Raw genomic sequence first — 25,825 nt, 5'->3', positions numbered from 1 at the left:
ATAATTAAATGCATGTATAGTTTCAAGGGGGTATGTCTACTAAACAGGGATTTAATTTTTTTATTTTTTTTTTCAGTGGAGTGTTTCTTTAATATACTCTTACAACAGTAACTTTATTGACACTGCTAATTGTTTAATTTCATTCCTTACAATATCACTGCTACGAAGGCACTAACTTTCATGCCTCAAAGCATTAGAACTGCCAAATTTATTGATATGTTAATTGAATTACCAGCTGCAGCTGAAAAGCAAAGTTAACTTTCACGGAACATGAGAAAAAAAACAAAACAATAAATTAATATTGCAGTTGTATTCTTCAACATCGAATTATTTATTATTGAATAGAACACGACTGTTTATTTATTTATTTATTGTGCAAATGATATGCTAGATTAATTACTTTTCTTAGAGTCTTTTTTGTCCTTTGCAGTCTTATCCAAAATGGTCGTAGGGCTGGCTGTACGTTTTTGAGAATGCATGTACTCGACATAAGATAAAAAGCCATCTTTGTCCAGATCATCCTCCTCTAGGACTTTATCTGTCATGTCTGAATTAAAATAAAAAGTACAAAACGTGCTATTAATTTCAAATGCTAATGAGTGAAATAAAAACGTTGGTTGGGAGGTGTCCAGGAATTATATGTAATTTGTTCCTCATTCAAAAAGTGAAAACCTAAATGAGATAAAGTAACATGGACCTGAAGACAGTTTAATATATCCCATGCTAAAACGAAGATCTTCTGGTTAAGAGATTGGAGACTGTGGCTTTAGACGTGTAATTAGTGTGCAATTCGCATTTCTAAGAATTGTATTAGTAGTATGGTAGTATGGTCAGGAGTTCCAAGTTACTGTAATTATTGAGGCTATCCATTGACATCGTCTTACACGTTTTTCTGGGGTGAAATTGTAACACTTTTATTCTGCAGCTTAAACCTATTTTTTTTTATTTCAAATGCTTTATTAAAGTTTTGTAACGGCATATAGGCATAGCATAAGTGAGACTCGCAGGTCTCTGTATCAGGAGGTAACAATGTGGCCTCGCAGGGCCTAGCAACTGAAAGCAGTTAATAGTGCATTTAACGGTAGTGAAGCGAGTGTCAACATCATAGCATGTAACTATTCAGGTCACGTGGAGTAATTGTGTGTTTTGCTGGTTTGGTGGGGTTTAAAAAAGGAAAGAAGTAGTGCAATGGGATGAGAGTGTGATTGTGTTCACCCGTTTTAGTTTGCGTTTTGGTAGCCTTGTATAAGCATTCGCTTCATGAGGGTCTCTCGGGTGTTGAGGATTTTCCTGTACCATGCTGTCTCGTCCCTAGTGTTGTCCCTGCTATCGGAGTAATGTAGGGTGTATGTTGAGTGTGTTGACTTGTGATGTCCAGTTCGCTGCAGTTGTATTCTTAACACATAGGTTTGCATTTAATATTTTTGGTCAAGCTTTTTAAATTATTTAATATTTTTGGATAAACCTTAATTTTTTCATTTTTTTTTATTTAACATGTAATCTAAAATATGTACCATATATAAAAATATATCAATAGAATTATCAAACTTTTGAAGTACTTAAATCGTTTGAAAAACATATACAAAAATATTAAATTGAGGACTTAGATAGCAGTAAAAACTGACACATTAGTATCTTACAAAGTCTCTTTCCAAATTGTGTTACTAACTCATTCCAGCCCCGTAGAATATCAGAAGACAATAACATAGATTAATCGGTCGAGACAACCTTAAGTTGAGAATCATCAAGCAGTGTTCTGTACTTGACATTTCCCAGATCCCTTTTTCCTGGAGAGTAGAGAAGAAGAATGAGAGAGATATAAATGTATTGTTCTGCCATATTGTGCACTTTGTGTCAATGTACGCCCATTATGCAAGGGGGGTTATGCTGGAGGTAAGGGCAAGGGGTCCATAAAGTAGACCAATACGTCCCAAGTCTCTCTATTTAGGAAGTACAGTCCCTATTTTAGGCCGAAATCGCTGTGTCCCTTTTTAGTATCCTGATTTCTATTAGCTCCATATTTTTGGAGTATATAATAGTGCTAGACAGCAATAATATTTACAGGAATGTATCTTTAACCCTTTAAGGAAAGAGGCAATTATCTGATCAAAACAAAACCTAGAATTTGAGCTATATGTCTGTTCAACCATAATTTCCCTTTTTTATATTACGTGCACCCATATTTATTATATATAATTTTGTTAAGGAGAAATAATGCCTTAATTTCACATCAAATACTTATATATGAAACATAATTTAATATGAATAAAATATAAAAAATAGTGTGAAAAAATAAGAAATGTTATTTTCCACCTTCTGCATGGCATTTTAAGTGTGTTTGTGTGGTTTCTCTTTGTGTTTTTTTCTAATTGTCTCAGCTGGCGTTTTTTCCCTGGACAGCGCAATATAAAGGAAGGAGTATGATGCAAGGTCACCTTGGGGAGACTACAATCGTTGCAGGGCTGATGGCTAGTGACTGCTGTGTTGGGCTCTTGGAGAATAACTATGGAGAACTGTCTGATGGGCTCTCACCCAACAGCTGACAGGAGTTAAGAAGGTATTAGGTTTAATAAAGCTGTGGCCATTGCCCTTATCCACTTTAAAAGGGTGTCCAGTGCGTTATTGGGGCAATGGTGGGATGGATATGGGTCAGCAGTCAAGGATCGCTGGGCAAGGTAAGTATAAATCAACAGGGTGGCTGCCGATTGTTACGGCTTACTATGCAACCCTAACGCTGTTAATGCCAACTTTTATCAGGACGGCATAGTACTCCCTAACGGCATTAACTGGCTAAACTACAATAAATGTGTTTAGGAATCAGTCTGTATAATTAATATACAATGTACTTGTTCAATATAAAATTTTAGCTGCATGAATTGTTATTAGGGAATCACCAACTTTTCTCAGAAGAACCCTGCCGCTGGCCACGCTTCCACTTGCACTTAAAATTAATGTGTCTCTCTTTGACCACTGGAAATGTTGAGAGGTATGAAGACCACGCGTGTGGGCAATAATCGGAATGTTTATTGCTCTGTATTTAGAGATCTTTGCAAAGATTGTCCTGGGCACATTTAACATCCAAAACTGTTGTCAGGGAACCAAAATGAATTGCAGTACAGGTTGATTACATTAAACACACAGGACAAAAGAGTTCCTTCCATGGATGAAGAACAGCTTTTGTGAGTTTAGATTCAGGAAAACACCTTTTATTGACAAAGGATTTGAAAGGCTCAGTGTTCTAAACAGCAGTGCTTCAAACCCACACCCCTTATAGTCTAAGCCATCTGAACATAATATGCCTTTTCTTTAAGATGTGGTAACTTCTTTTTCAGATTATACCAAGCATACAGCAAAACAAACATAAAACGGAAAGCTTAGACTTTGTCACTAGGTAATAATCTCTCTACTATTTTTGAGCTTTGTGAAAAGTTGTTATAGCAACAAATAGTGACATGGTACGTGGCCAATATATTTCCCTGTTGAATTAATTATTTATAATGTAATATTTATGTAGATATATAAATCAGATTTTTCTTTGGATCATCAAACTGGCCTAAATCCATTACACTGGGTTTTCACTACACAACATCTTGGTTAGACAGTTTGGGGACTTTTTTACCTTCAGTTAAATTTCACACCAGGTGAGATTATACACTAAAGATAGAATAACAAGGCTAAAACAGCTAAATGGGAAAAAAAAAAAACCTCAAACCTGGATATTTTCCATTTCCCTGTTCTGGGATAATTTTTGCACTTTTCCAAAAATTCAAGTTTACTGCATAATGTCTAGGATATTGTTGCCTAATATTACCCCAAATGTCTACATATTCCAACCTCCTCTCTCCTAGCCCAAATATATTGCATTAATGATGCATAAATGACTATTCACAGTTCATACCATATGCACACGTGGGGTAATTGTTTGGGAACCACTGGTTTAACCCCTTAAGGACCAAATTTCTGAAATAAAAGGGAATCATGACATGTCACACATGTCATGTGTCCTTAAGGAGTTAAAACAAGCATTCCACCTTCCTTGATTGTGTTTTATGTATTTTGGTATTTTTACATATGATCCTTTATTTAATTTATTTTTTTGCTGTGCATAAGGATAGTACATACAGACCTGCGGTACCCCAAGGGGCAATCCACAGGTTCGACAGTGTGCTAAACAATTCAGGTACATGAGTATATAAGCACAATTTTATACTTTTATAGTAGCGTGACATTTGCAGAAACATGCATCATTTTAAGGTGTTGAGATTGTTAACAGGGGTACTTTATGCCTGTCTGATAAACTGCACAATTTTATAATTATAGTGGTAGATAGCTAGGCATAACAACTATTAAAATAGCTGGTGGTGAAGATGAGACTTACATATGATTATTACTCAGCGCATATAAATGATAACTACTAGTAACCTAAAGCTAATTCCAACCCGTGGGGGTACAGCCATATTTACACTCAGAGGCTTGTAGAGAACTAGTGAGGTTTCAGGCTATTAGTGCCTCAGGGGTTAATTGCTAGGACTACAGCTAACGAGGCATATGAGTTGGTTTACAGGCTATGACACAAGAAATATTAGGGCATATGTCACTGTAGAGATTGCCTTTAGCTCTCTCAGCCACTGCCCTTTGAGAGTACGGCATGGCCACCTAGAAACCTGAGTCCAGCATGCTTGAGCAGGTCGCTCCATCGAGCCCTAGCTGTAGCCTGAATGCAGTGCCTCTGTGAGGCCATTCCTGACCAGTCGTTTGATCTGTGGCGTGTGGGCTTTCTGGTTCGTGTAATTGCGACTAGGGTCCTCCTGGGCAGTTTGCGGTTCGGGTAACAGGCAGCTTGCTTGGAGGTTGTGCCGTCGAGGCTGGTGCTCAGATTGCGACGTCCGTCTGCATCTGCACCTCAGCGGTATCATCCAAGGGACACACAGTAGGGGCCGCTCCATGCTTCGTTCTTCGGCAGGTTGGTACTGATGGACAGGAGGTTGTCTGCTCGTTTGCAGCTTTGTCCAAAATTACTTGCACAGATTTCCAGCTTTTTGTGAGTGTAGGCTGTATGCAGGCCTTCAAAGAAGCAGGCCCAGGTCTGGCGGCCATCTTGATTTGGGCCTTAGGCTTATGTAGTGGCATGACAGTGCCTCCGTGTGCTGTTATGGGGCGAGGACCGGGATCACCCCTCCCTGGTCCAGAGGAGGGGGGAATCAGGACCGGGTCCGCAGAGGTTCAGCTTGTCTGTCGGGCTCCATTGGGCAGGAGAGTGGAGCGGCGGCCGTCCACTCCACTCACCGCCGGGCAAGGTCCCGCCAGATACAGCTGAGATCTCACCCCCGAAGGGGCTAAAACTCCAGGAGCAAGCCTCTCCTCGGCTCCGGCACCAAGGGTCGCAGTTGATGGTCCTTTCATTTATGAAAAGTCTCGGTTTTCAGGCTTTTTAGATCAGGGTTTGCTGGAGCTGGTCCTTCCTGCGACCACTCAGCTCGGCGGCCTTGCCCCGCCCCCCCATATGATCCTTTCTTTTCTTTAAAAAAAAAAACGCTTATTAATCTCCACTGAACTGGGACAAGCTAAATCCAATGTAGAATTGGCCAGGCACCTTAGGATAGAATTTGTTTGTGACGGTTTCAAAGCTTTACAGATTGCTGTCTGGGTCAGCGGTTCAGAGAGGACCTCAGCAATTTCCTTTGCAAACTTCAGAGCAGTGGGAGTTTATCAAAGCAGGCCAGCCTACAAGATGTTAGAGTTAAATAAGACGCAAGGGCATGGTATAAGTAGGAAGAGGATATAGGGTCCACCGGCGGGACAAATGAAGGAAAGATCTGGGATAACAAGATCAAAGTAGTGGTTACTATGAAACTGCTAGAACCAGGCACCAACTCTTCTGGACAGCAAGTTAGTCTACAAAATCTATATAAAAAAAATGTACTTGTCATTTATGGCATTCCCTATATATTTTAGCTTTTGTCTAGGGTATTGAGAGTGGTAATAGGAAATTCAACACTGACACTCGTCCATAGTCCAGCTTCCACCTCAATCAATATACACACTATTCACAGAAATAACATTTGATTTCTGTATGTGAAAAGCAGTAGACAGTGCCCAGATATATTTAATAAACTCAGATACATGGAATATTCTGTACTCTAACTTTTCTGTTCTTAATAAAGTTGGTGACATTGGTTCAAAGACTAATGAGTTTAATTTAAATAGGCTATTTAACTATTGGTGAAATTTTTTTTTTTTTTTTTTTTTTATAAAGCCGATGAAGAGAGATCTGTTCTGTGGTTGTTAACTGGTCTATTCTTACTGACAACAATACATTTTAGGAAAGCCAATTGATGTTTACAAATGCTTAAATAGGAAAATTCCATGGAAATCCTCTTAATTAGTGCCAGAATCACAGTCTGAAAATTCAAGAGACATCTCTTAGCTTGATATGTAGTGTCTGAAAATGAATTTGTTTTTTGGAAATGTAAAAGGTTATAAGAACTAATCCACTTTGCCAAAATTGGGAAAATTTGAATCCATTGCTTATCAAAAGGGGTAATACTAATCTCTGATTCCTATTGGCTGATATTGTAAAGTTACAGTTCCACAGTAAGATAACCTAACCCATGGATGATAAAAGTCTGGGTGGTGTCTGCGATTGAAGAACATTAAAGGGACTCTATAGTCAACATATAAAAGCAAGAAGGACAGGTCCCCCAGCCTTCCTTCTTGCTTTTATATAAAATTTGAGGTGTTTTTATATTAAAAACTTACCTCCGTTCCAGCGCCGAGCTCCCAGCCATGCCGCGCCCCCTTTTTCGTCAAAATGACGAAATCGCGGGGCCAGGGGCGGACTGAGAACCCTCAGGGCCCCCGGGCAAAATAAATCAAGGGCCCCCTTACAGGCCCCACCTATACTCCGCAGCAAGCGCCACCCATGTCCCGCCTCCAGCCACACCCTACACAATCTTTAGACACAAGGAACAAAAGTGCAATAATCCCTTTAAGGCCCCAGTAGAGACTACAATTGAGGGCTAATGGGCCATGGAGGGGGGTCTTTCTAGCAGAGGCTATCTCAGTGTCCTTTAGAGAGTGTGTTAGAAAGAATCCCCTCCAGGCCCTATTAGAGACTACAATGGAGTCTAATAGGCTTGGAAGGGGGTCTTTCTAACAGAGGCCATCTCAGTGTCCCTGCTGGAAACAGTCGCCTCCAGGCCCCAGTAGAGACTACAATTGAGGGCTAATGGACCATGGAGGGGGGGGAGCATTCTAGCAGAGGCTCTCAGTGTCCTTTAGAGAGTGTGTTAGAAAGAATTTCCTTCAGGTCCCATTAGAGACTACAATGGAGTCTAATGGGGCCTGGAGGGGGGTCTCCAACACTCTGGTTCCTATTCACAATATAGCAACACAACACATAGCTCACTGATACCTAGGCCAAGTTGGCTCCTCTTACCTTAATTACTGTTGCTGGCTGGCAGCCTGTGGGCTTGCTGGCAGGCTGTGGGCTTACTGGCTGCGGCTGGCAGGCTGTGGGCTTGCTGGCTACTGCCGGCAGGCTGTGGGCTTGCTGGCTACTGCCGGCAGGCTGTGGGCTTGCTGGCTGCGACTGGCAGGCTGTGGGCTTGCTGGCTGCGACTGGCAGGCTGTGGGCTTGCTGGCTGTGGCTGGCAGGCTGTGGCTTGCTGGCTGTGGCTTGCTGGCTGCGGTTGGCAGGCTGTGGGCTTGCTGGCTGTAAGCCTAACTGGTGGCCTGTGGGCTGGCTGGCTGGCTACTGGCCAGCCTGTGGGCTGGCTGGCTTGCTCGCTACTGGGGCACTTGTAGATTATTTAACCCCTTAAGGACACATGACGTGTCTGACACGTCATGATTCCCTTTTATTCCAGAAGTTTGGCCCTTAAGGGGTTAAAGAAATAATCCATGCACAATAACCACTACTGCTCTGTGTAGTCGTTATGGTGCCAGGAGGGCCGGGCCCCCCTCCCAGAGTAAGTAGTCAAACCGTTTAAGAACAGTTTGACAACTTACCTGGGGTCTGCTGGGATATGAGGCTGTAGAAGGGTATAGGAGCAGTGGTGCAATGTGTAAGGGGTGCAGTGTGTGTAAAAGGTTCAGTGTGTGTGAATGGGTGTAGTGTGTGAATGTGTAGGGTGTGTGGGGCAATGTTTGTATGAGGGGGCTGTGTATGTGTGTGGCAATGTTAGTATGGGGGGCTGTGTGTGTATGGGTGGGCAGTGTATGTGTGTGTGAGGCAATATGTGTAAATGTGTATGGTGTGTGTGGGGGCAGTGTGTGGATGTGTATGGTGTGTGTGGGGGCAGTGTGTGGATGTGTATGGTGTGTGGGGGCAGTGTGTTTATGGGGCTAGAGTTCACTCTCACCACTGCGACCACCAGGAATCCCTGGTGGTCACAGTGTTGAGAGTGAACTCTAGCCCGTAGCTCCAGGGCTAGAGTTTACTCTCGCAAGAGCCGTAACGTTGCCGTGGTAACCGCGGCAACGATCTGTGCTCGCACAAGAAGGACCCAGAGGAGCTGCAGGCTGAGCTCCCGGGTCCTCTCTTCCTCCCTCCCCTGCCGGCTGCCCGCACGGTGCCTGCGGACAGGGGAGGGGGCAATTGCCCTCCTCTTACTCCCCCCTCCCCCTCTTCTTACCCCGCTCCCCACTCTTCTTACTCCCCCCTCTCTTCTTACCCCCCTCCCCCCTCTTCTTACTCCCCCCCTCTCTTCTTACTCCCCCTCTTCTTACTCGTCTCTCCCCCTCTTCTTACCCCCTCCCTCTCTTCTTACCCCTTCCCCACTCTTCTTACTCCCCCTCCCTCTCTTCTTACTCCCCCTCCCTCTCTTTTTATCCCCCTCCCTCTCTTTTTATCCCCCTCCCTCTCTTCTTACCCCCCCTCCCTCTCTTCTTACCCCCCCTCCCTTCTTACCCCTCCCTCTCTCGTCTTACCCCCCCTCCCTCTCTCTTCTTACCCCCCTCCCTCTCTCTTTTTACCCCCCTCTCTTTTTACCCCTCTCTCTTTTTACCCCTCCTCCCTCTCTCTTTTTACCCCCTCCCTCTCTCTTTTTACCCCCCTCCCTCTCTCTTTTTACCCCCCTCCCTCTCTCTTTTTACCCCCCTCCCTCTTTACCCTCTTCCCTCTCTCTTTTTACCCCCCTCCAACTCTCTTTTTAACCCCCCCTCCCACTCTCTTTATAACCCCCCCACTCTCTTTATAACCCCCCCCACTCTCTTTATAACCCCCCCCACTCTCTTTTTAACACCCCCCTCCCACTCTCCCACTCTCCCACTCTCTTTTTAACCCCCCCCCCTCCTCTGTAGCGTGGCCAAGCTGCTGTGCGGTCCGCGGTGCCCGGCCGGAGTGATAGGAAGGTGCACACTGAGTGTGCACCTTCCTGTCAGTCCGGCCGGGTACAGGAAACAGAAACTTCTGTTCCGCGCGGAACAGAAGTTTCTGTTTCCTGTACCCGGCCGGACTGACAGGAAGGTGCACACTGAGCACCTTCCTATCACTCCGGCCGGGCACCGCGGACCGCACAGCTCCAGGGAGGGGAGGTGAGAAGTTGCAGCCGCCTGAGGCTCTTAAGAGAGCGCTCAGGCGGCTGCAGCATTTAAAGGGGCGGCCGGGCCCCCTGATGGCGGGCCCCCCTCCCGGCCGGGCCCTCGGACCATGTCCGAAGTGCCCGACCGGTCAGTCCGCCCCTGCGCGGGGCCCAATAGGACGCTTCTCTGAGAGAAGCGTCAGGGCGATGTGGTGCGCATGCGCGGCTTCGCGCTGCACCAATCGCGTTCTTCATAGAGCGGCATTGAATGCCGCCCTATGAAGAACCTGAGCGCTTTACCGCGCATGTGCGCGGAATGCGCGTTCGCGAGCTGAGCTGTCTGACTGACAGCTCAGCTCGCTTTCTAAAACTATCAATAAGGGGGGGGACCTACTGTCCCCCCCCCGGCCCCCACCCCTGAGCGGCGGGTGGGGGCACTAAAATTATCAATAAGGGGGGGGACCTACTGCCCCCCCCCCGGCCCCCACCCCTGAGCGGCAGGTGGGGGCCCTAAAATTATCAATAAGGGGGGACCTATTGTCCCCCCCGGCCCCCACCCCTGTGCGGCGGGTGGGGGCCCTAAAATTATCAATAAGGGGGAACCGATTGTCCCCCCCGGCCCCCACCCCTGTGCGGCGGGTGGGGGCCCTAAAATAATAAATAAGGGGGGGACATACTGCCCCCCCCCCCGGCCCCCACCCCTGTGCGGCGGGTGGGGGCCCTAAAATTATCAATAAGGGGGACCTATTGTCCCCCCCGGTCCCCACCCCTGAGCGGTGGGTGGGGGCCCTAAATACAAAGGGGGGGGGACCCTAGTTAACCCTCCCCCCCCAAAAAAAAAATTATCTCCCTACCTACCCCCCTCACCCTAAAAATAATGAGGGGGGACCCTTTAACTAAAAGCATGTAAAGAAAAAAAAATAAGATAAAAACAACTTACCATTCGATGTTTTCTTTCTTCTAAAATCTTCTTTCTTCAGCCCCAAAAAAGGCCAAATAAAAAGCCATAATAACCGACGCAATAAAAAAAATAAAAAATAAAAAAACCTGAGCGCAAAAAAAATAATCCATCTTCACCCATGGAGGGCTCCGCGCAGACTGAGCTCCGCAGGGCGGGGGAAGGCTTATAAAGCCTTGCCCCGCCCTGCAATTAGGCTAAGAACACTCTGATTGGTGGGTTTAAGCCAATCAGAGTGCTCTTTGTCATTTTACAAGCGTGGGAAAGTTCTTTGGAATTTTCCCACGCTTGTAAAATGACACAGAGCACTGTGATTGGATGGATTTCAAGCCATCCAATCACATTGCTCTTTGTCATTTTACAAGCGTGGGAAAGTTCTTTGGAACAGGGGTGGGGGCCGGGGGGGACAGTAGGTCCCCCCCTTATTTTTAATTTTAGGGCCCCCACCCACCGCCCAGGGGTGGGGGCCGGGGGGGGGGAGGAGAGTAGGTCCCCCCCCCCCTTTAACCACTAATGTGGCCAGACAGCATCCCTGTGGGTTCGGGCTTCAGCTGTCAGCTGAAGCCACGCCCACAGCAGTGCTGATAGGCTATCAGCACACAAAGCGCGTTCACAGTGCTTTGTGTGCTGACAGCCCGTCTGATGCATTCACCCAGAATGCATCGGACGAGAGGCCTTTTTAGGGCCTCTGAACTCGGAAGTCCCTCTGGTGGACGTCTGATTGACTGCAACAAGAGGTGTTCCAAGCTTCCAATGTAAACACTGCATTTTCTCAGAAAATACAGTGCTTACAAGAAAAAGGCTCCGGGTAGCTGTAGCACTCACCTAAACAACCTCATTAAGCTGAAGTTGTTCAGGTGACTATAGTGTCCCTTTAAGGGTCTAAATATGGCAGATGGGGAAATAAGTGGTCATAGAAAGTAGGAAATGTAGGTGTATCAAAAACAATCTGGGTGTGTTACACTGCCGTCACCCAGAAAAGTTGATGATGTGTAACTAGCACCATGTTATAAAATATGAATGATGCATTTGATTATCATATCATAAGCATGCAAGAGTCGTGTTCTACATACATTTCAGAAAAAGTGATTTGGTCATAGTGTAGAAAGCCCTTGGGATGTTTTACTGGGAGAATCTATACGAGAGTTTTGTAATAGAAAATTAATTTTGAGAATATTTACCTGACCTAGTCTCGTTATTTGGAGCATATTCCATCTGCTAATGTCTGTCTAAAGTGTCTGCATAAAAGGGAATCATTTTAAAGAAAAAGATGGAACAAGGTCTGGTGCAAAGTAGAAGAGTCTGTACATACCTGCTGTATTGTAACCTGAGGCAGGGAGACATTTCTAATTTGGTTTATCTTGCAGTTAGAATGGGAGCGACATGCTGACAATTCTTCCATTATATGTGGGAGGGAGTGTTATAGTAGGAGTGAGGAGTAGATCAACAATGCAAGCAGACATCTTACATTCCGATCCTTCAATGCGAAGTCCAATAATATGGGCATTTTACCTAATTGGTGTTAATGAATCACGTAATTATATTTTTGTATGTATGTTTTCTTCCAAAAGCTTCAGACCTGCTCTCTGCAATTTTTTGCAAGAATTCCCCCTCCCCTGCCCCCCTTTTTCTGTCAGGAAATACGTCAATCAGAGGCTTCATTGAGAAGTCACTGTGCTGGATCCGGGACACACACATTTCATTTCGGCTTTCTTACGTTTCTTAATGAGCTGTAGTACAGCTCACTGAGAAGGGGGGATGAATGGAAATGGAAGAAAAACTCCCTGGCTGATTGACAGCTGTGAGGGCATTTTTGTCCCAATTATAAACATGTCAATCACTCATGAAATCTGCACTTTTAGAAACTGACATATGAAAAAAAACTGATATGAAATGACAGACTCCAAGCTGAAGTGTGTTGTGTGTGCGGAGTGTTCAAGGGACAGTTTAAATAACAGGAGGGACAGTAGTAGTGGTGTGTTTGTTCAACAGGCTGAATCTGGATTACAATGTGTCAGTTATGTCTATTAGTGCAAGCATAGTAGGATCAATCTCTCTCTAGTGTTGGCCTTCATAGTGAATTCAAAGTGAATTTCAAATTTAAGGACAAAATAGCCAAACTGCTAAAATTCTCTAATTCGGCTTTTCTTACATTTCCCCTACTCTGGCCTTAAATTTGAAATTCACTTTCAATGCACTTTGAATTCTCACTTTAGTAAATAACCCTTAAAGGAGCTTCTCTGGTTAGTGATAAAAAAACAAAAAAAAAACTAAAAATTGCTTAATGAAATTCCAAAGGACTGCAGCCATAATTTCCCATCACCATAACAACTGCAGTAAGCTTTAATGGATATAGTGCTTGAAATGCCCGTTTAATGACCAGGAGGGATCCTCGTTTGGAAGGTCAGAGTTTAATAACTAATTACAAGGATTTAGTAAACCCTCTATCAGCCTTGAGCTATTTCCAAAGTGCTGTGAGTTAAAGGACCATTATGAACAAAAAGCTATTCTCCCCTTCCCCTCAGTTTCTATGCTATTGAGGTAAGGTGTAATGTTATAGGTATAGTTGTTATTTTTTATTTTTATTTTTTGCTGCAGTGGTTATAGTGCCATAGCCTTATGACTTCTCAGAGTAATTTGTCAAACTTGTTAAGTCTGGTTTGACCTCGGTCCCCCTCTGGTTTTACCTAGGTCCCTCTGAGCATCCGTGGCTAAGTAAGAACGTTTAAAGGGCACTCTCATTGGCTGAGAGCATCAGTACTCAGCCAACAAGTCAACGAGGGCAACCTGTATCTGGCCTTGCTTAGCTCAGGGGAGACATGTGAAGTTGGTGCCCAGGGGACAAAGATGCGTTGTTAGCCCATTTTTAAATAGTTTGACATATTGCTCTGAGAAGGTACCAGGGCATTGCTGTCACTATGACCACTACAGCAGGCTATAGTGGTCATAACACATGGACTAGAATGATTGCACTAGAATGACTAAATTGACAGACATTTGATTATGGCCTGTTTTGATCTCAACAATGGCATTAAATCCCTCAACAGATGAAGTGTGCATGACGTAATTAGTGCACAACAATCTGTGTACTATTTCATTTTTCTCTGTTATTCCATCATAACCACGTTTCTTTTTTGAAGTGCATGGAATACATTACTGCGATACAATGATGCAATCACTGAAACTCAATGTGACCACATCTAAGACGGATTTCATATCTATCTGACAGGTGTCTAAATTTTGATATAATCCAGAGCACAGGTCCATGATAGCCCTCGTCATCAGACCTGGATTATATGACTAAGATCCTCATTTATTAAAAGTCTGTAAAGTGTTCAAATGAGCAGAAGGCTGTCTGAAACACCGAGACCCACACAGACAGACATTTGTGTGCGTTTTGCAATATGATAACAGCTTGATCACAGATGTTTGTGCTACTCTCTCTATGTGAAGCTAATCATTTTCACATGCTTATTCAATTTCCTATCCACTTTATCTCCATTCAAGACTTGACTCTCCCTGCCAAATTCAGCACTTTTCCCCTTGTTCCAAGTTGCCTTTTTTCTGATTAAGGCAAATCCTTGACTTTAAGACCTTTACATCTGGAATATAGATAAAGCTAACAAAATGAATAATTAAATGCTTCTTTGTGAGTCTAGCACTTTTTGTTTAAATAAAACCTGGTGCCTCGACTTTAACTGCAAAGCACGTATGGCAAAGGGATCTTGAGAATGTTGGTGTATACGAGGTCTGTGTTGTGTCTTATTAGGACATCAAGTCATGTTTCATCTACAAATACTCATGACTGCTTTCATAAGGTCATCAATTTGTAGAACATTCTTGCATTCCACTCACAAGATATGAGATTCTATCCCACTGTGGCTTACAGGAGCAGTCAAAAATAAGTTTTGTGAGTTATGTAAAGTTCTCTGTTCTTTTGAAACCTTATCTGTAACTTCAGGTGATATATCCTTAGGGGTATAACCTTACTGCCTCTTACTTTTGTGGTCTGTGTTAGGGAACATCATGGAGGGCAGATAGGAACATGCTACTTTCCATTACCCAGAAATGCCTGAGATAAGTACAATTAAAATGGATATAATTAATAATTGATTTGGTTTATTCAATATAGGAGGAATTGTGGAAAATTGCTGAATTGTAAAGTTTAAAGCAAAATAGTTCAGCTGTAAAAGTAACTAATGCCTTGCTTTAATCTTTTTGGACAAGATTTTCAGATGATTTCAAAGTTTTGCATATATGCTTAAAATTATTTTAATATTTTGTAAAATATTTTGATATTTTTAAATGTATTGGTATATTTTTTCATATGTGATATATTTTTTTGTATTTTCATATTTTAAAAACATTTTTTTTTTTTATCTAGAAATCTTAAATTATTTTAAAAGTTTATCCAAATATATTACTTTGAGTCAATAGTTGGAGAACCGTTTGTTTGTCCTCTCCCTGGGGTCCAGTGTGGGGCTTGTGTAATCTGCATGCACTTCCAGCACTGTGTCCTCGTGAGCTGTTTAGTGATGCCGGGGCAGGAGTGTCGTCATAACCGGCTCCCGGCATCACCGCAGGGTGCGAGGGGACAGTGCTGGAAGAGCATAGTGTGTGTAGAGTAAGTTGGGTGTGGTGTGGTGTTTTATGTAAATGTCGGTTTTAGTTGTGTTGTGTAATATGTGTGACTAGGGGCTGTAGAGAGGGAGAGAGAGTGTGCATAGGGGCTGTGTTGTATGTGTATATAGATTATGTAGTGTGTGTAGGGGCTTTAAAGTGTGTGATCTTGTGTGTTCATAGGGGATCCATAGTGTGTATGTTAGGAATGTAGTGTGTAGGTGGTGCAGTGTGTGCCTAGAGGGAATTTATTGTGTGTAGGGGGTCTAGTTTGTGTGAAGGACCCAGAGTGTGCATAGGGAATTTAGTGTGTAGAGGATTCAGAGTATAAGGAGTCTAGTGCGTGTATATGTGGGTAGATGATCCAGAGTTGTGTACAGGATCTAGTGTGCTATAAGTGGTGCAGTATGTGTGGGGGGGTCAAGTGTGTATGATGGATGCAATGCATGTGGGGGATGCAGTGCATATGTGGGGGTGCAGTGTGAGTGTTTGGGGTGCAGTGTGTGTGTGTGTGTGTGTGTGAGAGGGGTGCAGTGTGTGTGTGTTTGGAGTGCAGTGTGTGTCTTTGGGGTGCAGTGTGTGTTTGTGGGGGTGCAGTGTGTGTGCTTGGAGGGCAGTGTGTGTAGGGCCGGCCCTAGGCCTTTAGACACTTATTGCGAAAAATCATCACATCGGGTAGGTGAGGGAGCAGGGGCACAGTGTGTAGAAGGGGGAGCAGAGGCACAGTGGGTGGGGCAAAGCAGGGGCACAGTAAGTAGGTGGGGCAGGAGCACAGTAGGTAGGTGGGTGGAGCAAGGGCATGCGGGGGATGCAGCGCCTGTGTGTAGGGGATGCAGTGCACATGTGGGGGTGCAGTGGGAGTGTTTGGGGTGCAGTGTGTGTGTGTGTGTTTGGGGTGCAGTGTGTGTGTGAGGGGTGCAGTGTGTGTGAGGGGTACAGTGTGTGTGTTTGGGGTGCAGTGTGTGTGTTTTTGGGGTACAGTGTGTGTGGGGGGGTGCAGTGTGTGTGCTTGGAGGGCAGTGTGTGCAGGGCCAGCCTTAGGCCTTTAGGCACCCTTTACGAAAAATCATCACAGTGGGAAGGTGAGGGAGCAGGGGCACAGTGTGTAGAAAAGGGGGCGCAGAGGCACAGTGGGTGGGGGGAAGCAGGGGCACAGTAAGTAGATGTGGGCAGGGTCACAGTGGGTAAATGGGTGGAGCAAGGGCACAGTGGGTAGGTGGGGGGAGCAGGAGCCCAGTGGGTAGGTGGGTGGAGCAGGGGCACAGTGGGTAGGTGTGGGGATCAGGGGCAGTGTGATGCTAAGTGAGGGACTAGGAACTCCTTCCTGCTTCCCCTCTCACTTACCAGGCAGAGGGTTCAGCATGTGTATCTCCGCCCCCGCCTGTGGCATAGCTCCGGCCCCTGCTCTCTAATAGACCTGAGTGGAGAATAATAAAATCCTCCACCCGGGTGCTGTTTGAGGGGTGCTCAGAGCACTCATATAATGTTGGTTGTGCTGTGCTGCGTGACCAGCATTAGGGGAGAGTGTGCGAGCTGTCACTAGGAGAGTGTGCCAGCTGTGTCGGCCGCATGGTGCCCCCTACTGGCATGGCGCCCTGTGCGGCTGCACAGCTTGCACACCCCAAAGGTCGGCCCTGAGTGTGTTTGTTTGGAGTTCAGTGTGTGTGGGGGTGCAGTGTGTGTGGGGGGTTGAAGTGTGTGTGTGTGTGGGTGCAGTGTGTGTGTGGGGGGGTTGGAGTGTGTGTGTGTGTGTGGGTGCAGTGTGTGTGTGTGGGGGGGTTGAAGTGTGTGTGTGTTGGTGCAGTGTGTGTGTTTTGGTAAAAGTGGTATCAGATCAAAGTAAATGTATATATATATATATATATATATATGTGTGTATTTTTCAATTTTAATTAACAAAAATATAGTTAATACCTTTTTACCTTTGCCCAGGGAGGGAGACATAGTGGTGAAGCCCTGGTGGTCCACTGGTGATGCCCTGATGGTCCTGGTTAGGCGTGAACTCTAGTCTGCGGCTCCTCCAGCTAGAGTTCACTCTTGCTTGATTGGAGCATTACCATGGTAACCACTGCAACACTCCGACCTCTCGATTGGAGAACCCAGCAGAGCTGCAGGTTAGAGCTGCCCTGCGTCCTCTCCCTCCACTGCTGGCTAACCTTTTCAATGCCTGCGAGCCAGTGAGCTCTGATCTCCTCACCAGCATATGAAGGCATACAGCAGTGCCGGCGCATGGATAGCAATGGTCGTGCAGGGGCCAGCAGGGGAGATCCTGCGATCTCCTATGTAGGCACCGCCCATGACCATAATGGTCCAGCAGGTATTTGTCCGGTTTACCCAGTGGCCAGTCCGGGCCTGGTCACGGTTTGTGTTTGTACTTTTGATTTCTGAGTTGTCCAAGTCCTCTCCACTCTCTCCTGCGGATCACCGTGTACAGTCTGAGGGGTGGAACTATGCACAGATCACTGTGTTCAGTATGAGGGTGCATGGACATGCACAAATTGCTGTGTTCAGTCTGAGGGAGCGGGGAAATGCAAAGATCACTGTGTTCAGTCTGAGGGGGTGGAGCCATGCACATACCATGCTCCTTAGACTGAATGCAGCTATCCAAGTGTCCTACAGACAGAAGACACAAGACAGGAGCTAGGAAGGGGAAAAACAGGCAGAGCAGGTGACCTACTCTGCCAAATGGGAAATCAGGCCTTGGGGAGTCAGCACAGCTAAACGGACAAGGGCACATGTATGAGTGTGGGGATGGTGCTAGTGATTGTCTATATGTGTTTAGGGGAGTGGCTATGGGTTTGTAGTGGGGCAGGGATCATCTTACCTCAGTGCCTTTTGGGATTCTGGCCAGCAAACAACTTCCCTCCCACCCACCCTAATTTTTTGGTTTTTGTTCCGTCACAGCTAGCGGGGTGCGTGTCCTTGCCAACAGGGTTGGGGAGCAGATGGAATGTCAGGAGATGGACATGGTGGGTCTCAACCTCCCCTGCTCTGTAAGGTAAACTTTTAAGTTACCGAATAGGACGTGCCCACCGAGCAAAAAGCCGGCTGACGGTAGAGCATTTAAGATGATGGAAATTTTTGGTTTGGACAAGGGGGGAGGCGAGACACCAGTGGGTAAAGTTTTTGGTGCATAGGCACCTGGTTCAGTTCGTTGGCAAGGACGGTTAATTTAGTTGGAGGCTGTAGGGAAATAAGTGTCATTTATATGTTAATTATGGTATGTATATATATTTATGCGTTTATTTATATTTGAATTAAAGAAAAAGAATAAAGTTCGGATGAGTCTTGCAGTTGTAAGTTTAATAAATGCTGTGGCCTGTTTTGTCCAATATTCGTTGTTTGTCATTATTGGGGGGAGAATTGGGGTACTCTCCTTACTCTTAGTCGCACCACATTCCCTGCTACTTACATACACTGCCCTGTCTCCTAGCAAAATATTTAATAAATAACTAAAATATTCTCAGCTTAGTGAATAATCCCTCTGTATTTACTAGCTCTTTATTTAGTAGTTAAATTATGATCTGACTCAGGCAATCATGTTTTGTGTCTTGAGAATATACAGGCAAAAGCAAAAAATACCTTAAGCTGTAACAAAGATTATCAGAATCCATAAAATCACTATATCAAGTATTTTAATTTAAATATATCTAATTCAATAAGCATAAAATAACTATAATATAAAATATGTGATGGGGGCGGGGCCTGAACAAGATGGCGGCTAGACGCATTTCACTTGAGCTCCAAACTAGAACTCCACCTCGAGCCATCTAATTGACAGATATCACCCCCCAAACGTTCTTCCACCGAGACTTACCTAACCCTGACACCGACCGGGGCCCTTCGGTGTAATCCCACGGCTGGAATCTCCTGTAATTCCTTGCGGTGCGGGTGGGGCCTAGTGCTCATGTTGGTCCGGCGAGGCGGCCGATCGCTGGAACCGAGTGGGCTGAGTCCCTGTGGGTTATAGAGCAGCCCCGCTACCCCCCCTCTGGACCGGCGGAGGATATCCCACACCTCGGAGGCTCTACTACTAAGCGACCAAGCCAAAGAGTTGCCGGACACGTCTGAAGGAGGCTACTCTAAAATGTCGGATGCCCTGAGCCCCCTTATGTCTCGACTAGACAATCTCTTTGCCAACTTCTGGCTGAAGTTGACCCAACGACAGCAGTACCTTGCACACCGGGAGTCCCAGGTCTCACACCAGAGTCCACAAGCACAGCACCAGCGCACAGCACCAAGATGGGCCCGAAGAGGGCGGAAGAGAGTGTTGCGCTGCAAAATGGGGAGAGCAAGATCACATCCACCACGCAAGTTATACCCCAGTCCAGACCTGACCCGAGCGGAGCACCAGCGACCTGATGCCAGACACAGCATGAACGTAGTGGAGAGCAGCTATCCTGGATCCCGCAGCGCACCGTCACACAAGTTGGCCCCCCGCAAGCTCGACTTCCCACAAGCATGGAGCACAGAGAGCCGGCCCGGGCGGATACTGCAGAGCTTAAGTTACAATCACAGAAGCTCTCGGGTGCCACCAAGCCTGAAAAGCCTACCATGCAGAGCCTATGCCTTACCGCTGCAGGGCATCGGCTGAATGGAGACCGGGACTTTATCTCTGACATGTGCTCATGGAAGCTACATGGAAGGTTAGAAGAGATGTCTGAAGTTTGCAGCCTTGTAGCTAAGGGGAACCACCCTCCCACTGTGACTGTCGCCCGCAATCCTAGAATGTGTATACCCCTTGCCCATGTTCAAATCATTAATTGGTGGTGTACTCATTGTGCAATATGCATAGTGGTGTCAGGTAGTACAACTCCCAGTTTCCTTGGTACTAGTAGTTTGTTTCTCGCTTGGCACACACTTGTTTAATTTAGTTCACAAAAAGTGCTATATTCTAGGCATTTTATACCGTTACGCAAGTTTTCCTGTTGAATATAATCTTGCAAGCCACCCAGCGGTGTTAAAGGTCTTGAATGTTATCTACAATTGGTGTGAAGCATGTATATTTACCCCAAAAATTGTGCTGACCTATTGAATGCCGTGATTCAGTTTATTTGAAAATGTCCTCATGAGCTTGTACCTGTTGTTGTGGCATTACAAGCCTGTTTGTTACGCTAAGCACTGAAAAATAAAGAAATTAAAAATATATATATAAAATATGTGTTAATATATACCGTCAAGCATTCTTCATCAGTTCTAATCAAAGTCCTTACCTATATCACCATCTGGCATAAACACCATCAATATCATCCCAATATTTACACATTTACCCCTCAATTACCCCACTACCTTTACTAAGCTCCCCTCAAAATGTCCTCACGTCTCCAGTTGAAGAATTGAGCTGCCTTTCCACCGTGGAATGCAAAGTCATTGTGCAAAACGATTATTTCACCTTTGACCTTTTCCTTCACTGTCACTCATTTTCATATCTAAAACATAGATTCTTCACATACACTGCAACAACTGTATCCCTTATAACAGTGCCATTCTTCTCCTACACTCCTAATTCAGCTGGATCTAAGGGTTGGATTGACTTTATATATTTTTGATGGATGCATGCACCCAACCCAACCTCAATTCCATCTACTCCCTTTTAACCACACATCTTCTATCTCTGCCACACCTCCTATTACTATAATTGTTATAAACAACTTTGAGACCCACCTTCAGGATTCTTTGATATATTCTTTGATATACTTCACCTTAACAACCCCTTATTTCCTTCTGCTTATCCTCTTGTGTTGGTTAGTATCTGACTGAATGTCCCTAACAAACGAACAATCATGAGACTATCCTAGACTTCATCTTGTTATAAGGTTGCAGCCCCTTCAATGTTGCATCTGCTCACTGCTATTCTTATTTCCTCTCATCTTTGTATCTAAATCCCATCTATTCTTTCATCCCCACAGAGTGTACACATTCAAGACAGAAACTTTCAATCCAGTGAAATTTCTACCAAATCTTCCATGGATTCTTCCCTTTTGCAAGCTCCTATTATACTGTGCAACTGATCCTTTTTTGAAAGTGTTCCACCTCTCCATCCACCCTGGCAGCCATGTGGTCATACCTCAATGTCTATTCTATCTGTATGGAGGTCTGTAAAAGAACATAGTACATTTGATTAATTCCCTCCTTCTCTAATGTACGTCAACTCTTCAACATTTTAAACAAACCTTCTACAACATTTCCGCCTTCACTAGAATTTCTAATAATTATTGTCATCATGAAGCAATTCAGCCTTAACACTTCATCTGCTCTCCTGATTCCAAATTCTCCTGTGTCCCATCCTTCCACAACTTCTGTCACGAACGCACCCTACTCCAAGAGTGTGCGTGACATAGTTGTGGTGGTAAAAGGGTTACAGTTCACTATTTGTCTGCACTAGACCTGAAATAATGATAAAACCAACCCCTTAACACCACCCACACTTAAACATAAATATTACTATCTTGACCCTTTAAGACCGGATGGCGTACAATTACGCCCTATTTTAAGCGGCTCTAAACGCCGCCAGGCGTAATTGTACGCCCTCCGGTCTTTTCTTACTTACCTGGTCGCCGGGGATCCCACGCCGGCGATCGTGGTTGGGGAGACTCCCAGGGAGCCCCCCGCGGCACGTCCTTCCTCCTGGGAGCCCCCCCGGCCATGTGAGAGTGAGGTCCTTGCGAGGACCTCACAATCACATGGCCGGGATAGCTGGCTCAGGAATTGCCAGCAGGGGGACTAACTGTAATGACAGTTAGTCCCCCTGCTGGCTGGAAATCAGATTAAATTAAATTAAAATAAGTGTAAAAAAATAAATATATATACTTAGATCATATATATATATATATATATATGATCTAAGTATATATATACACATATACAGTACATACACACACATACACTGTCTAGGTGTATTTTACTATTAATATATATATAATTATATATATATATTAATATCAAATTACACGTAGGAACTGTACAGATCAGCACAATTTCTTAGATCAAGCGAAAATCCTCAAAGATAAATTCTTAGAAAAAGGTTATACCGAGAATTTTATCAATAAGGAAATTATGAAGGCCCACAACTCCAAAAGGGACGACTTTTTATCTAACAAATTGACGCGCCCCACAGCTAACAAATTTGCCTTTTCTTTCAATACACAGTATAACACCCATGCAAGGAAAATTAAACATATTTTAAATAAACATTGGCCTTTGCTATTGGAAGATGAATTTTTAAAGACTGAACTTCCTCGAGCCCCACAAGTCATCTTTAAAAAAGGCAAGAACTTTAAGAACCTCTTAGCACCCAGCACTTTTAAGAACTATGCCCAACCGATTCAACAAAATGAGGGCTTTTTTACATGCGGTGCCTGTAAAAGCTGTGAAAAAATCTCAAAGAAGACTCTAAATTTCACTAGTACAGTGACAGGCCAAAGTTTTAAAATTAGGGGACACATTACGTGCAACACAAGTAACACAGTTTACCTTTTAAAATGTGGATGTGGAGTCCAATATGTGGGTAGAACTACCAGACCTGTTAAAATAAGATTTTTAGAACACAGGAACAATATCAGAAAGAAGATTACTACCCATTCAGTTCCTTTGCACTGCAACAGGTGCCCTAGTTTTAGTTTCCACAATTTTAACTGCACTCCGATCGAAAAAGTCACTTTAGACCAAAGAGGTGGTGATTTATTACTCAAATTGAGGCAAAGAGAGGGGTTTTGGATCCATACCCTCAATACTATGCAACCTGAGGGTATGAACATCGATTTTGATATAGTATGTTTTTTATGACTTGTATGACACAATTTTTTGTGATATGAAGGTAGTTTTATCATGACGAAACTATATACATATATATTCTTTGTTTTTATGTTTCTCTCTTATATTGTATACAGCATCTTTTATTTAAGTTTAGGTTTTATATGGATAACATGTCCCGATGATATTAACTCTTGTTTTATCCCATTCTTTCTTAATGAATTGTGCTATCCATTTCCTCCGCGAGGCCACTCCCACCCGAGCACTGGAACGCATTTGCGTTCCAACAGAGTGTGAGGAGAGGAGTTTCCCGCGAGAGACTGGTTCTGAGCAGCCTATTGGCCCTACAGATGCACTTTTGATAGGCGGCCGTGAAGCACGTGACCGCCTCTGATTGGCCGACGGAAAAGACTTGTTTCTCGGCGGGACATTTAAAAGAACGGAAGATCATGGAGTGTACTTCACCAGCCGGATGCCCCTGACGAAGTCTAAGGACGAAACGCGTAGGGCGGCAGGAATACTTTACATTACGGACTTTTAATTTGTATTTTAAAGTTTTATTTTGTTCGTGCTTCTTCCACCTGAGTTCCTGAATTTCCACCTTGGGATCCATTGAGAAGTTGGCAACGATATTTGATGGGCTTTTAACTTTCTGGCATTTTGTAAGTGCATACAATAAAGTGTTTCCTCTATCCTTAAAGTGGTACACTATGTTCTTTTATTTTTCCCTTTAAGCGAAATCCTTGGGAAAAAGAGAATTCCATTGATCCTCCTGTCTACGCTCAATGTGATTATACTGGGAGATTTTGTATTATATATCAAATTACACGTAGACTGATACTGATTAAATATATATAATTATTGTTATATATATATTTATATATAATGTAAAAAAATATGTAAATACGTAAACAATAAAATTAAAAAAATAATTAAAAATAAATTATTAAAAAATATATAGATGTGTGTTATTTTGTTCTAACTGTATTTTGATATTAATATATATATATATATATATATTTATATCAAAATACACATAGAACGAAATAATATCTATATCTATATACATAAATATATACGTATATATCACTATATATATACCTATTTATAAATACAAATATTTATAAAAAATTATATATATATATACATATAAATACACATATGTATATATATATATATATATATATTAATTCTACACATATATTTATGTAATATTTTTACATAATTAGGTATCCTAATTAATTACAATTAGTGGGACGTGCCTGACAACCGAAAGTATAGGGAATTTAATTTGCTAGCACTATATTTAACCCTATAACTTTCCAAGACACCATAAAACCTATACATGGGGGGTACTGTTTTACTCGGGAGCCTTTGCTGAACACAAATATTAGTGTTTCAAAACAGTAAAATGTATTTCAACGATGATATCGCCAGTAAAAGTGACGTTTTTTGCATTTTTCACGCACAAACAGCACTTACACGGACGATATTATTGCTGTGATACTTTTTACTGTTTTGAAACACAAATATTTGTGTTCAGCGAAGTCTCCCGAGTACAACAGTACCATGTACAGGTTTTATGGTGTTTTCAAAAGTTACAGCGTCAAATATAAGGCTTGTGTTTCATTTTTTTCACATTACAATTCGCCAGATTGCTTACGTTGCCTTTGTGACCCTATGGTAGCCCAAGAATGAAAATTACCCCTATGATGGCATACCATTTGCAATAGTAGACAACCCAAGGTATTGCAAATGGGGTATGTCCAGTCTTTTTTAGTAGCCACTTAGTCACAAACACTGGCCAAAATTGGCGGTTTTTGCATTTTCACACACAAACAAATACTAACGCTAACTTTGGCCAGTGTTTGTGACCAAATGGCTACTAAAAAGACTGGACATACCCCATTTGCAATACCTTGGGTTGTCTACTATTGCAAATGGTATGCCATTATGGGTGTAAATGTATTTCCTGGGCTACAATACAGTCTCAAAGGCAACGTAACCAATCTGGCGAATTTCAATTTCAAATGTAACACGCTATATTTGACCCTGTAACTTCCCAAAACACCATAAAACCTGTACATAGGGGGTACTGTTTTACACGTGAGACTTTGCTGAATACAAATATGTGTATTTTATTGCAGTAAAAACAAACAGTATTATGACATTGACAGTTAAAATGTCATGTAGAACTAAAAAAATAACAAAATGTATTATTTTCTCCCATTTTCTTCATATTAAATTATGTTTCATAGCTAAATATTTGATATTAAATGAAAGCCCTGTTTCCCCTGAATACAATGATATATAATAAGGGGGGTGCATTTAATATAAAAGAGGTGAATTACGGTTGGACAGACATATAGCGCAAATGCCAAGTTTTGTTTACGTTTTGTTCTGTTCACAACGTGTACATTTGGGGTTAACGCAGCCACCACCAAGACAATTCTTAAAGGGGGTGCCTTGGTTCCCCAGGTAAACATAATAACAAAAACACACCAAATACAACTTAGCACGTTACCTATGCAATTGCAAAACACTTATTAATTAGTCTCTTCAGGTAACGTGATTATTTAGACAAAGGCAGAACTTAATAAAAGGAATATTTATTATGAGAAAAAAATTGTCTCAGTGCATACAAAATTATAGATGACAATCAAATTAGTTACACCAACAACAGATAAAAACAAAAGGGATAAAATAACAGAAGTCCTAATTGCTTACTCAGGTTTTCAAAGAAAAACTTCTGCCCCAGTGGGTAATAAAAATTAGATACTGGCCCCCAAGCAAGTCCAAATACACATCTCAGTATCATTGGATATATACCCTGTGGATTACCAAGCCTCGCCCAGAGATGGAGATAAGGCGTAACTATAAGTGACCACCCCCTTGTGTTTCAGACCAACATCAATCCAAATGGAAACATTTGGTTCTATCTCCTCGTATGTACTTGCCACAGAAATACTAA

This window comes from Pelobates fuscus, chromosome 5, assembly GCF_036172605.1.
Source record: "Pelobates fuscus isolate aPelFus1 chromosome 5, aPelFus1.pri, whole genome shotgun sequence".
Taxonomy (NCBI): domain Eukaryota; kingdom Metazoa; phylum Chordata; class Amphibia; order Anura; family Pelobatidae; genus Pelobates; species Pelobates fuscus.
Note: the sequence above shows the minus strand (reverse complement) of the source record.